The sequence below is a fragment of the Rhineura floridana genome, chromosome 4 (assembly GCF_030035675.1).
Source record: "Rhineura floridana isolate rRhiFlo1 chromosome 4, rRhiFlo1.hap2, whole genome shotgun sequence".
Taxonomy (NCBI): domain Eukaryota; kingdom Metazoa; phylum Chordata; class Lepidosauria; order Squamata; family Rhineuridae; genus Rhineura; species Rhineura floridana.
This window is the reverse complement of record NC_084483.1, coordinates 68,263,543-68,276,785: the sequence shown is the minus strand read 5'-3', so window position 1 is coordinate 68,276,785 and position 13,243 is coordinate 68,263,543. Positions and strand designations below refer to the sequence as shown.

Genomic DNA, 13,243 nt, shown 5'->3' with positions numbered 1-13,243 from the left:
CTGCTCTGGCAAACACCTAAGTCCCTTGTTATGCCTGCCTAGCCAGTTTCTTGCTTCTAATGTATTATTATTATCATTATTATTATTAGAGAGCCAGTGTGGTGCAGTGGTTAAGGTGTTGGACTACGACCTGGGAGACCATGGTTCGAATCCCCACACAGCCATGAAACTCACTGGGTGACCTTGGGCCAGTCACTGCCTCTCAGCCTCATGAAAACCCTATTCATAGGGTCGCCATTAAGTCAGCATCGACTTGAAGGCAGTACATTTACATTATTAGTATTATTTGGGTCTTTTTATCTTGGGTATTATTTAGCAATATTCTCCTTAAATTTTTTTCTTTGCATCCTTAATTGTCTGTTTGCCTCTCTTTTGCCAAAACTGGTGTTTCTTGTTGTTCTCCTGATTTGAGCAAGACTTCAATTTTCTGAAAGAAGCCTTCTTGCCTCCAATACCTTCCTTGTTTCTGTTCATTAACCATGCTGGCAACCTCTTGGCCTTTGTGGTAACTTTCCTGATTTACAGTACTGTATACATTCTAGCTTCTGTTGTTGCGGTTTTGAATACCCCCCCCCCGATTCTAGAGAGATTTGATCCTTGACTTTTCCCCTTTCAATCTTCTTTTCAACAAATCACTCCTTTTGGGGAAGCTTCCTCTTTTGAAGTCAAATGTGACTTTGTTGGATTTCCACAGTGATCACTGTCCCCAGTTGGTTCAGTAATACTCACATATTGCTACATTTATTTGTTTTATTTATAAAAGTATTTCTCACCCTATCAAAAATATCAGGGCTGTGTACAACACTAAAAGATAAAACACCATTAAAACATTATAGATAATCATTAAAATGACTGGCTAATGGAAAAATTAAAAATTAAACAGCTTGGAAGGCCTATCAGCATAAAAATATAAATATTGCTAGCTTATCAGGAAGGCTGTTAAAATTTAGGCATATTCCCCTCCTTTTTCTCTTCTAAGGCACCTGAAGAAAGAAGGAGCTATTTATATTTGATTGTTGGGAGAGGAAACTACATGCTAATGAGTTGAGCGAGATTAGAAGATGCCTGTGAACTTTTTCCACAGCCAGTCCTATCATAGTAAATGCTAACTATTATGTGTTTAAAATGTCTTTGCATTAAGGTTTTCAAGCAGCCAGGATATCATGGACCTATCCAGGATTTTCCGTTTGGTCATCTTGGTCCTATTGAATCAAATAGGTTTACTTCCATCTAAGTGGGGTTAGAACTAAAGTTTATAGCATTGTTGCTGCTGGAAGTCACTGCAAGTGGTTTATAATTGCGGCCTATTGCCGAAATAAGACACAAACACCATTCATTGGGTTAAATCATGGGCCACTTTATTAAACGGAATCAATTAGAATAATGAACCTGCAGAGGGGAAATCAAGTGTGGGAGCATTCTGATGATCCAGGCAAAGCCTGCTTGCAGCCATAGGGCAACCAAACCCTTGCCTGAGCCCAGGGCTGCCCTGTGCCAGACCCCAGCTCGGGCCACACCCTGAAGATGTGTAGGGGGTCCAACCCGCATCACCGCCCCCCGGAGCCCTGAAACTCCAAGCGGATGAGGCACGTTGGCCCCAAAGGCGGCCCGTGTTCTGCCCCCGGGCCGTATAGCCCTGAGCTGCAGGCCCCCGGACCGCCAATCATCCCCAAAGGTGCCTAAAGGTGTCACCTAGCTGCCCTTTCCCTTTTTACCTTTTCCCCGCACTTCCTTGCCACAAAAGGGGGACAAGCCTCTGCTTAGTCTCCCTTTACCCCACACCCAATAAGAATCTTGTGCAGACCCCTCTGCAGGTCCGTCCAGAAGATGCCATCGTTGCCTCACAAACTGCATGTCCTCACATGCCTGCCACTGAGGTCCTTGCCCTCCAGCAGATGACCAGAGGCTATCGTAGCCTCAACTGCATGTCCCCACATGCCTGCCACTGAGGGCCTTGCCCTCCATGTCTGACCACGGCAGACGACCAGAGGCTATCGTGGCCTCAACCGCATGTCCTCACATGCCTGCCACTGAGGGCCTTGCCCTTGAGTACCCAAGGTCATTCCCACCCAGGGGAATGACCACCACCTGCGGGACCTTCCGCACTCAAACCTGCTGGAACAACATGGGTAGGAGACCATCCCAGCGCATACTCTGTTGACCCAGCCACCAAACTGCTGCCCACCATCAGAGGCCCAGCTGTGAACCAATGTGCGTTTGCGGCCCCATGGCCAGCCTATAAGATCATGCCATGGCTGCAGAGTAGGCTGCGCATCTGCTCCATCCCCATCCAGCAACCTGCCAAAAACAGAAACAATCATGAACAGTTGGGTCCTGGACCTTCAGACTCGCCCCAGGGGTGAATGTACTCCAGGTAGGCAATTCCCCTGCCAGGTATGCAGCCCCAATTCCGTAGGAGCATGTCCCCCCAAACCCCCATGTGTCTGCTCCCAAGCTGCGCGACGCTAGACAGAAACTTTATGAGGGAAGATCCCTCCACCTGAATATCAGGCAATCGGGCCTGTAGCTACAGGCCAAAACACCATGACGCCCTCACGGGACAAGTGTCCAGTCCTGGGGCAGGATAAAATAATGGTGTGCCTCTTGCACCCCTGTCTGCCTGAAGTCTGACCTGGACCCAAACACTCCCACCCCCCATCCGGAAGGCTCCAAAATTAAGTGTGAGGGCTGCTGCATGCAACTGCTGGTCACAGGGCACCTCCCTGACCAACAATCCCCGGCGGGTCAGGTGAATACGGAGGATGAGGATAAGGGGTACGGTGGTGTGCATGGGCCGGCCAGCCTGCACATGACGTATCCCAAGCCGTCTGAATGGTCCCAAAGGCCCCCTGCCAGCAGGCCACACTTTGCATAGCCCCTGCCGGCCCATAACTCCCAGAAATCCCCTTTTCCCGTCTGATAGCTGGTGAGCATGCTGGGGCAACAGATAGGCATATGGCCATCTCCGACTCCCCTCCCCCATCTCCCAGTGTGTGGTATGGGACTAGCAGTTCTCCCTCCCAGAGTCAGTCCCTCCTCTAACTGAAACACCATTGACACACTGCAGGAAAAAGGGGGGGGGCACACCACAGGTTGGAGCATAAGGCAGCCAAAACAAAAACAAACCCTGAAGCTGTGGTAAGGCTGTGAAATCCCTGTTATGGCACCATAAACCCGGTGAACCCTGGGGCAGATCCTCCATTTTTCCAGCTGCCAAAGGAACCCCCTAGCTCATAGCCACGCTATAAACGGTGCCATCAGGTGCTAACCTGCACCCAAAGTCTGCCCTACCCATGAACCATAAATCATGAAAATAGTGCCCCACTGCTTCTGAGCCCTCTCGTCTCCTGACTGTCCCTTCCAAGAAGGAGCTGAAGTGCTCCATACAAGAATACAGCAGCCCATAGGTAATGCTCTGCTGCATAGTCGACCTAAAAGGCAAAACTCAGCAGCCGGCAATGCAGGCAGATTAGCTGCCACACTTGCCCATAAGGCACCTCTGCCACAGGCGCGCACCATATTGAATGCAGTGTAGTGCACTGTGCATAGACTATCCGGTATGAAGCCATTACTGACTGACCCCACTTGTAGGGATGATGGGAAGGGGCCAATAACCCTGCCCAACTATATATCTTTATCAATCGTCCCCTGGACCAGTACGTCCGTACCTAAGACTGATTTAAGATTGCCGGCCATAAGGGCAAGCCGGGGGCCACAGTATAGGATCCAGAAGAACAGCCTAATAAAGAAAAACCGCATCATAAAATGAGTCACCATTATCTTTCGAATATATCTCAGAATATTGCTATGTTATGACAGAGCATCTTTCTCAGGCATTCTGCAAAACAAGTGGCAGCCACAGGCAGCAGGAGGGTGTAGGAGTAAAGGCAAATTTTGCCTCTCTCATCTACAAGTTCTCCCTAATTGACTAACCCCCTCTCCAAACTTTCCTGGTTTGCAAAGACAGTGTGGAAGTGGAATGGCCTTTTCAGTACATCCCTTAATAAAAGCATCCCCACAGATGGCTGTCCAGCTACCCCTGGAATGTCCCCAGTGTCAGATAGCCCAGTACCTCTCCATGTAATTGGTAAATGAAATGAAACAGTCGATTTAAACTAAAATACACTTCAGCATCAAGAAGAGGAGTCTATTCCTATTTCACTTTCTGTAGTGGGCAATGGGCGAGGGGGCCCCAATAGAAGTATCTCCTGGCCCCAACTGGAAGTGCTGAGGGCTGAATCTGAGGACCCTCTGCATGCAAAGCAAGTGATCTGTTACTGAGCTACAATCCTTCATCTCCAGGGTCCGAGATCCCTGTAAATGGTAAAATAATCCTAGCCATAACAACACATGAAGTGCACTGGCTATGTTCCACTCCTCCACAGCTGGGGGTGGGCGTCTACCCTCCGCCGTGGGGGCCCTGCCCTTCCCTTTCGGCCCACTTTGCCCTTTTGGGTGGCATCCTGAGATTGAGCATGTAGCCGGGTCTATTCCCTGTCGCTAAAGCCCCACCCCCAGCCTATGCCCTGTTGCAGAAGCAAGGGGAGTGCCTCCTCCAGAGGGGGAAATGCTTCTTCATCAACAACAATGTTTTAAACATAGAGGAGAGTGTCATATACAGCTGTGTTGCAATTGTGCATTTACTCTTTTGTGGTCCAGCTCCTACTTTTAAAAGGCATATTTCAAAAATCTGTGCTCAGCCTCTGTTTGAGAGCAAAGGTTTAGACAGCCAGGAAAGATGTCTTGCACAGAGGAGGCAAATAGCATTACTATTCTCCTTTATCCTGAATCTGAGCTGAGCCTTTGTGCTACTTTGCTGCTGGAACCACTTGGCTAGCTTTTGTGATTTACCTGTAGGTGATTTACCTGTAGGTGATTTTGCGATTTACCTGTAGCAACTAAGGGGTGTAAATTAATAGGAGTGGATGCTAAGGAGCGAAGTATTTATTTTTCTTTCATATTTATGGTATTTGGTTTGTTAACAGACACTGCTAAAGCAGACAAATGGAGCTATGCCATAAAGCATACTTAAAGCTTGACTCCTATCAGGATCTCTGTGTTGATTTGGCACCCAATTCCCCTGTTATGTGGTGGGGTGAGGGGCTGATGGTCTTCTCATCCATCCCAACGGGGATCCCCTTGGAGAACCCTCGAGGAAAGAACGCAGCCAAAGGCCGCCTCGCCTGTACTCTTGTGCCGCCCGTAAGGCCTTGCCGCCGCTCTCATGCCGCCCTCCCACTATGGGAGGGCCGAGGCCACCGCCGCCGTCGGGCCTCCTGCGGCCAAGAGCTCACACCCTCAACCCCGCCGAACCAGGCACCTCGCTGCCATTGCCACTTGCAGTGCCAAGCCCCACCGCCGGATCCCCGCCGACGCTGAAGGGCCTCCAGCGGCCAAGGGCTCGCTGCCTCAACGCCGCTGAGCCAGGTGCCTCGCCTCCGCTCGCAGCGCCAAGCCACGTGCGCCAGAGAGCAGCCGCACTGCCGCTGCCGCCGCCAAAATTCAAAAGAAGGCAGGAGGCTGGGGGAGCAGCCTTAAATGGCCTTCCGCCGCCCCGCCTCCTTTCTTTGTGTCACGACGGCGCGACAGCGCGCTGCGTGCGGACACCCCACCACCACCACGATGGCGGCCTGGGCTTCGGCTGCAGCCGCAAACTCGCCCCTTTGTTCCGCAGGTACCGGGCATGGAACGAGAATGTAATAAATGAATAAATAAATTGGTAGGACACTCCACTTGTGAGCACAGCAAATGCCGGGCATTCTGATTCACCTGCAGTGTATGAGTGTGGAGAGCTGGCCCTTAATAGGAGGTGCATAGAGCTGGCTGGGATCATCGTTTAGTGCAACCGCATGCGTGTTTGGGATTATCCCTGTTGGTGCTGTATGGGACTAAGTCCTATTGAACTCAAAGGATGCTTATTTCTGAGTGCTTCTGTGTAGACATGTACAGGATACACTGTACATTCACCCTCTAAAACTCAGAGGTGCTTTTTATTTTCACTTTGATATATAAGATTCCCAGATATGTTGTAGGCAAATTCCATGTTTCGTTCCAATAACGCAAGGCGTATATACCTAACGGTAGGACAACAAATGTTAAATAGCCTTTTAAAAGAGGTGATGACCGTTACTGCAATCCCCTATTGCCCTTTCAATCCGACGCGTCATTCTATTGCAGCTATGCTAGAGACCCTGCAATTCCGCTAACAGTCCGGTATCCCCCTTCATTAAAGGCAGCAGAAGGGGGCAAATAACACACAGAGGAGGAGAAAATAATACAGGAACGAAAACAAATTGGACTAAAGACAGTAATTGCTATTCAAAATGAGTAATAGAAAAAGATGGGGGACGGGGAGACAAAGAAAAAGGAGAAACCTCTCTGAGACTTAGGTTGCAATCCAATACACACTTACCAATGGAACTTACTTCTGAGTAGACATGTATTGGTGGGCAGCCTTATTCGCTCAGTCTTCAAAATAAAGGAAAAATGTGGCCAGTGACTGATGGTTTAGAAAAGCCAACCTCCTTTTTTATGTCTATCTATTTGGTAAGCGTGATGCTACAGTTTCTCCCACACAAGGCGACTACGGAAGCAGATGAAGTGTGCCCGATGAAGAAAGAAATGCTCAAATGATCATGTAGCAGAATCAGTGGTAGGCGTGGCTTAAAACGAACTGTATGGTTCTGTACAAGACGAACAAAAAAGTCCTGTACAACCACTTCCTGCCCCTTCTCCCTACATCCAATGAGAGGCGAGCGGGCGTGGCTAGCCTCGTTCTCATTCTCTGAGTCCTATATAGGGCACTGTTTGGTGACTTGCTCTTTCTTTCGTCTGGACGTTGAAGGAGCTGGTAGTTTGAGTGTTTTCAAAATAACCGTTAACTTAGAAGAGCCGCCATTTTGTGGGTAGGTTGGTATATTGCGTCTAATTTTCGGGTGCTTTTGCTCCGTGTTAGTGTTTGCTGTTTTTGCTTCTTTTTGCAACACGTGTAATGACTGAAGGCTGCGTTAGGTCTACGCAGTCCCGAATTTTCCTCTTAAACCAACCTTATCAGGCAGTGCATGCAGGGATTTTGTGGAAGGTTGCATGCTGGGACTTGTAGGCTCTATAATCTGATACACGTAATATCCTCCACGTTATCGACTCGGATTAAGAGGATACGTTTTAAGACCTGATTGTCTAGTCTGCTTCTGTTGTTTAGAAATGAAGTGGTGAGGATTGTAAGGAAAGGACTGACCCTTTTACTTCCGTGTCATTTTCCCGTTGAAAATAGTTTCACCCACCCACGCGGTTGAAGGAAAAGTTTGGGGCAAATAAGCGGAGAAGCACAACTATAGGCGGGAAACGACATGGGAGAAAAGAGTCACTCCTTCCTGGTCTGGATCTCTTCTCTACCCCCCGGCTGATGCTACTTTCTAACGACATACTGTTCTCTATATCACCGGTCTACACACGCAATGTCTAGTTTTAATAATTAGCAACAGCCCTAAGCACTTTATTGGATTTTACAGTGCTCTGTTATGGCTGTTACAGCTGATTGCTTGGATCCCCAAGTAATCTAAAAGGTCAGTCTAGTTAACATACATTAAAACTCTGATTTAGACTGACAGATTCTTGAATCTCATGGCTGTTCAACTCTCATCTTACAACTTTATTCCTTATATACCTGCCAACTAAGATTTCACTAAATGTATTTGGTGAAGTAGGCTTGAGTCCATAAAAGTTGTCTTTTAAGTTGCTGCAAGTGGTGGTGCATTTTCCTTGAAACTGGGATAACTATATGATCAAATTTTCAAATATTTTTGTATTTTATCTCTGGTCCAGGAACTATGGGACTAAAACTTGTGTTGCTGTTGCCACTACACAAAATGTCCTCTATGGTATGTTTTAAATACTGAACTTCTTAATATTTGTATACTTGGGTAAAATTTGTATTTTTAAAAGTGCTCCAGATATCAATTTCACAATAGTCAATGCCAGTTTAAGTAGGTGTTAAAGTCTTATACTTTGAATCTTGTCAAGTAATAAAAGGGAAAATTCTAATAAACTGTTTTGGAGGTGAACAGTTCTGTTACAGTACTGCTGACTCCATATCGCATATGCATGTGTATTGAGCTGAATCTTCAGCTTGGAACTTCTGGCTCCTTACATTCTTAACTACTATGTCAGCTCATAGTATCCTGGATGCATGATTCCTTTTCTGAACATCCAGGATAGTGCATTATAAGCACAGTCCTGGTAGAGGAACAGTCTTAACCCCTGAATCATGTACTGGGTTCTGGCTGGCACTAGCTGGAATAAGTCCCCAAAATGGGTAGAATGGGGCTAGCCACGGGTCCATTGTATCCTATGTCTGTGCCTTTGCTGGAAAGGAACACAAATATGGACTGGCTGCTGTGCAAGCCTGGATCTGTCATAGCAAACTGTGCAAAAAAGTCCTGCCCTAATTGGCAGAAGGGTTTTGGATGTGGTGATACGAAGCTACTCAGGGCCCTTGTTAGGATTGCTCAGCCCATACAGTAAAATACAGAATTGAGGTAAAGGCGTGAGTCACTATCTTCAGCATTTCAGATTTTTTAAAATTCTTATTTTCAGATCATGAAAATGTCCACATATGAAGAAGAGTACTCCATAGATAAGACTGGATTTTCTTAGGTATGTTAAAATGTTGTTTTGGGGGATGAGAGTAAAGTTGCTGCGGAGGAACTTGTGCAGGGCATTTATAAGCAAATGAGAGATGATGAAACTAGGGAGATGGAGAACTCCATTATTGCTTTGCCGCATAAGGGTCCTACTGCATCAGACCAGCATTTTGTTCAGTGACCAACAATATTCTTATGTGAAGTCCTCAAGCATGACACGTGTAATCGCCCTCTGCAGTACATTTCCCAGCAGCTGGCATTCAGATGCATACTGCCTCTGATAATGGAGGTATGACTAGTGGCCATTGATAGTCTTATTCTCCATGAGTTTGTCTAATCCCTTTTTAAAACCATGCAAGCTGATAACCGTCAACAAAACTTGTAGCAAATGCATTGTGTGAAACTAGGGAGATGGAGAACTCCATTATTGCTTTGCCGCATAAGGGTCCTACTGCATCAGACCAGCATTTTGTTCAGTGACCAACAATATTCTTATGTGAAGTCCTCAAGCATGACACGTAATCGCCCTCTGCAGTACATTTCCCAGCAGCTGGCATTCAGATGCATACTGCCTCTGATAATAGAGGTATGACTAGTAGCCATTGATAGTCTTATTCTCCATGAGTTTGTCTAATCCCTTTTTAAAACCATGCAAGCTGATAACCGTCAACAAAACTTGTAGCAAATGCATTGTGTGAAGAAGTACTTTTGCCTGTCCTGAAGTCTCCCACCATTCAACTTTATTGGATGACTGGATTCTAGTTGTGTGAGGGAGAAAACTTCTTTTGATTTACTTTCTCTCATGCGATGCATAGTTTTATGCATGCTATCATGCCTCCCTTGCTTGCTTTTTTATAAAGTAAAAAGTCCCAGAGGTTGAAACCTTCCCTTATGATAGTTGCTTCAGCTTCTTGATCATTTTGGTTGCCCTTTTCTGCTAAAAATCCTCCTAAAACAGGGTGACTGGTCTCAAGTCACTAACTTCTTAGCACTGTAGGCAGTGGATTAAATGGGTTGCAGTGTGAACAAAAGGGGATATATGTTTAGAATTCAGTTATAAACATTTAGTCCTGATTAGGTGCCCTAATTTACTTGGGAGTCTCCTGTTTCATTTTTCAACTTTTCACAAGCTGTGAAGCCATTCACAATATAGAATTTCTGCCACCACTGTCTTAGCATCTTTAAGACTTGGTTTTAATCCAGATTTGATTTATAAACTTGGATGGATGAACTGAGTTAATTGATAGAGATGAATAGCCTCAAATATTGGTATAGTGACGGAGTACCTAGCAGAAACATAATAAATAGGTTGATCATACTCAAACCTCTTAAGATAATGATGTTTTCTTGGTGAAGCACTTTAGGTGTCTTACATAAAAATCTGACATAATAACCACTAAATGTTTTGGTCAAAGCACATTTTATTTATGTCTATGATGACATTGGAAACACTTGGACCCAGTATAGGTGCAGTATTGGCTCCCTGCAAACCATGATTTACAGACTGGATGCATGGACCTTTAATTATTGCTATTAACAATAGTCCTATTGAAAGTTCCCTTGTTACTATGGTTTGTAAACTTATTTTAAGCTATCGGCTGCATTGCAAGGAACAATGGTTTGCATTGGTAAATAAGTAATCCTGTAATAATCAATACTTTATCTGAATAAAAGGCAAATATGGATTGTTACTAGAAGGAAAAACATTTCATTAATCTTGCATTTTGCCTTTTCAGATTTGATGAATCTGCTTTATTCTAAAGGTATGTCTGTTCAATATTTATACTGAGACAATATTAGCATTGGTTCAACCAGTGATGAGCCTATCCCGAACCTGATACAGTTTTGATGAAAAACTGCCAATATGGATCCGGCTTCTGAGGCTTTACTGCCAGTAAATCAGTATTTGGTGTGTCCCATCTACTCCCTGAAAGTTCTATTCACACTAATGCTAGTTTTTCCATATCTTTCACTTCAAGGTTTATAGCAGCTGGAATTCAGGCAGAAGCTGGGATGGATTTGGCCTGTGGTCTCTAGTTTCTTATTCCTGACTTACATGAAGCAGGAGGAATGCCTTGAATTGGTAAGAATGTGTTCAAATGTACTAGGCAAGGGGAGCATGCTGGTTTGGATGCTGTTGCTTGAAGTGTCTTGGCAAAGCAGTATCCAAAACCTTTCTCATGGGCTTTCCCAATGCAAGGGCTGGTGAGAAATGGCTAGTTGATTGATGTTATTGGATAGTGTTATGAGCATTTTCCAAGCAGCAGGAGCTCCCCGCTAGCCTTTGCTGAGGGGGGAGGGCCAGCAGAATTGTTCAACTTGATGTTGCCAAGACTGGCCTTCCATATGTTTTCGGCTCTAAGTCCCATCAGCACCAGTCTGGCTGCTCAGTGGTCAGGAATGATGGGAGTTGCAATCCAGCGATATCTGGAGATTGAGTCACTGCCCAGTGATCTCTAACCGCCTCTGCAGTTTGAGTACTGGGGAGGATGGCTTTAGCTGTTATGGGCTACAACTCCAACAGCCCCAGCCAGCGCATCCAGAGGTGCTGGGAAGTGTGGTCCAAAACATCTGGAGGGCACCAGGTATGCAAAGACTGTTTTACAGGGCTCTATTTTGCAAATTGAGAGCCAGTGTGGTGTAGTGGTTAAGGTGTTGGATTACGACCTGGGTGACCAGGGTTTGAATCCCCACATAGCCATGAAGCTCACTGGGTGACCTTGGGCCAGTCACTGCCTCTCAGCCTCATGAAAACCCTATTCATAGGGTTGCATAAGTCACAATCGACTTGAAGGCAGTACATTTACATTTTTATTTTGCTAATTAAGGGCAAACAAGTTTAAAGGCAGGTGATGTCCTGCTAATAAACTATCACATATATCAGAGCTCGGTCTGTATCCAGATGCCATAAAACAGGACTATCAGATGGTGCTTGTATAGAATTAAGATTTTTGTATCAATACACTTGTTGAATATAAAAGTGATTAAAATGTTTCATCATTTCTTTCTGAACAGTGATATGAGGGCTTCAAGCCCTTGGCCTGAAAAGTCCCTTTTTACAAAAGCAGAGGTAAAGAAGACATTGCCAGATCTTGATTTGTAAAGCTCTTAAGATTTGACAAGTTCTGTCCAACAGTAATCTGATAAAAGTTTGAAGAGGACTCTGAGCTGTGAATGAAACTCTGGCTAAATTATCGGAGAACAACATTTGAAAGCCATCTGATATTTGAGGGATTCATAATAACTTGGGGCTTCTGAGGATTGGAACATCTAGTCCTTGAAACTAGTGAAAAGAATATGTGCTTCAGTGTGTTTCTACTGTCCTTAATTATTGGTGTTGGTATTAACCTTTAAAACCCTGTATGGTTTCGTTGGTGTCCTTAATTATTGGTGTCCTTAATTATTGGTGTCCTTAATTATTGGTGTTGGTATTAACCTTTAAACCCTGTACGGTTTCGGCCCAGCTTACCTGAAAGAGCGCTTCCACCGCCACCAATTATGCCGCCCAACTAGATCAGCCACTCAAGGCCTTCTCGCAATCCCGCCAACCAAAACAGCTAGGTTGGTGGGTACTAGGGAGAGAGCCTTTTCTGTGGTGGCCCCCACTCTCTGGAACTCCCTCCCATGTGACCTTCGACATGCCCCTTCCCTAGAGGTATTCCGCAAGGCCCTGAAGACGTGGCTTTTCCAACAGGCCTTTCAGGCCTTTGAGGTCCTTGGGAAGGGTAAATCTTCATGATTTTACCATCTATCATATGCTGCTAATATAAGTGCTTTTATATGTATTGATGACTGTCCAGTATTTTTATCTACTGTTATTAACATGACTGCATTTGATATTGTTGTATTTTATCTCATTTTAATGTACGTCGCCTAGAGTGGCTATTTGCCAGATAGGCGACAAACAAATTAATTATTATTATTATTATTATATTGACCAGGAATCATGATAATGGTTGAGTCTTCATTTTCAGTGGTAAGAAGTAAATGTATCAAAGAATCTGAAATCTGCCTGAATAAAGTTGCATCCTGCATGAGCATCTCAAGAAATTAGGAAAAACAGTTTGAATAGCAGTGCAATAAAAATGTAAAACTTCATTTAATTAAATGTTTACATCTAGTGACCTTGACTTCGCTATATTGAAAGTAAGACATTCATTTTCAGGTAATAATCACAACTCTGTTCTGATGTGACACTTGAGATTAAAGAGTGAAGAAGTTTCAAAATTTTAAAAATGACTATTTCAGTTTAAGCTGTTCTGTTCTTTATGATGAAAGTTTGCTAAATAAAGTTAATTGGTGGAACTAAGTATATGGTGCACTAAAATGTTTTCAGAGTACTTTTTTTACACAATTTTGGGGGAACACTAGGGAGTGGAATAATACTGCTTTCCCCATATTGAGCTTGCTGAAACATGTTAATGCCACTAAATGAGAATGTGGCCCTCCGGTTTTGTGTAACAGAAACAAATAGGGAAAAGGGTACATGTGAGAACACGTTAAGAGCTCTCTTGGATCAGGCCAAAGGCCCATCTAGTCCAGCACTCTGTTCTTGCAGTGGCCAACCAGATGCCCATGGAAACTTGCAAGCAGAACATGAG

General features: G+C 44.9%; 1 long non-coding RNA gene and 1 other non-coding gene across 3 annotated transcripts; both read left to right on the top strand.

Moving 5' to 3' along the window:
• The first annotated feature begins 5,584 nt into the window (after nucleotides 1-5,584).
• LOC133383149 (uncharacterized) lies at nucleotides 5,585-12,982 on the top strand. 2 transcript variants are annotated; one of them, XR_009762194.1, is made up of 6 exons: nucleotides 5,585-5,674; nucleotides 7,825-7,880; nucleotides 8,596-8,655; nucleotides 10,379-10,405; nucleotides 10,622-10,725; nucleotides 11,658-12,982. It is a non-coding gene; the product is annotated as an uncharacterized LOC133383149 (long non-coding RNA). The 2 variants fall into 2 exon arrangements; XR_009762193.1 differs by lacking the exon at nucleotides 5,585-5,674 and adding an exon at nucleotides 6,821-6,905 and having other exon boundaries at nucleotides 11,658-12,981.
• LOC133384744 (small nucleolar RNA SNORD50) lies at nucleotides 10,452-10,526 on the top strand. Its single transcript, XR_009762673.1, has one exon. It is a non-coding gene; the product is annotated as a small nucleolar RNA SNORD50 (small nucleolar RNA).
• Nucleotides 12,983-13,243: the final 261 nt, after the last annotated feature.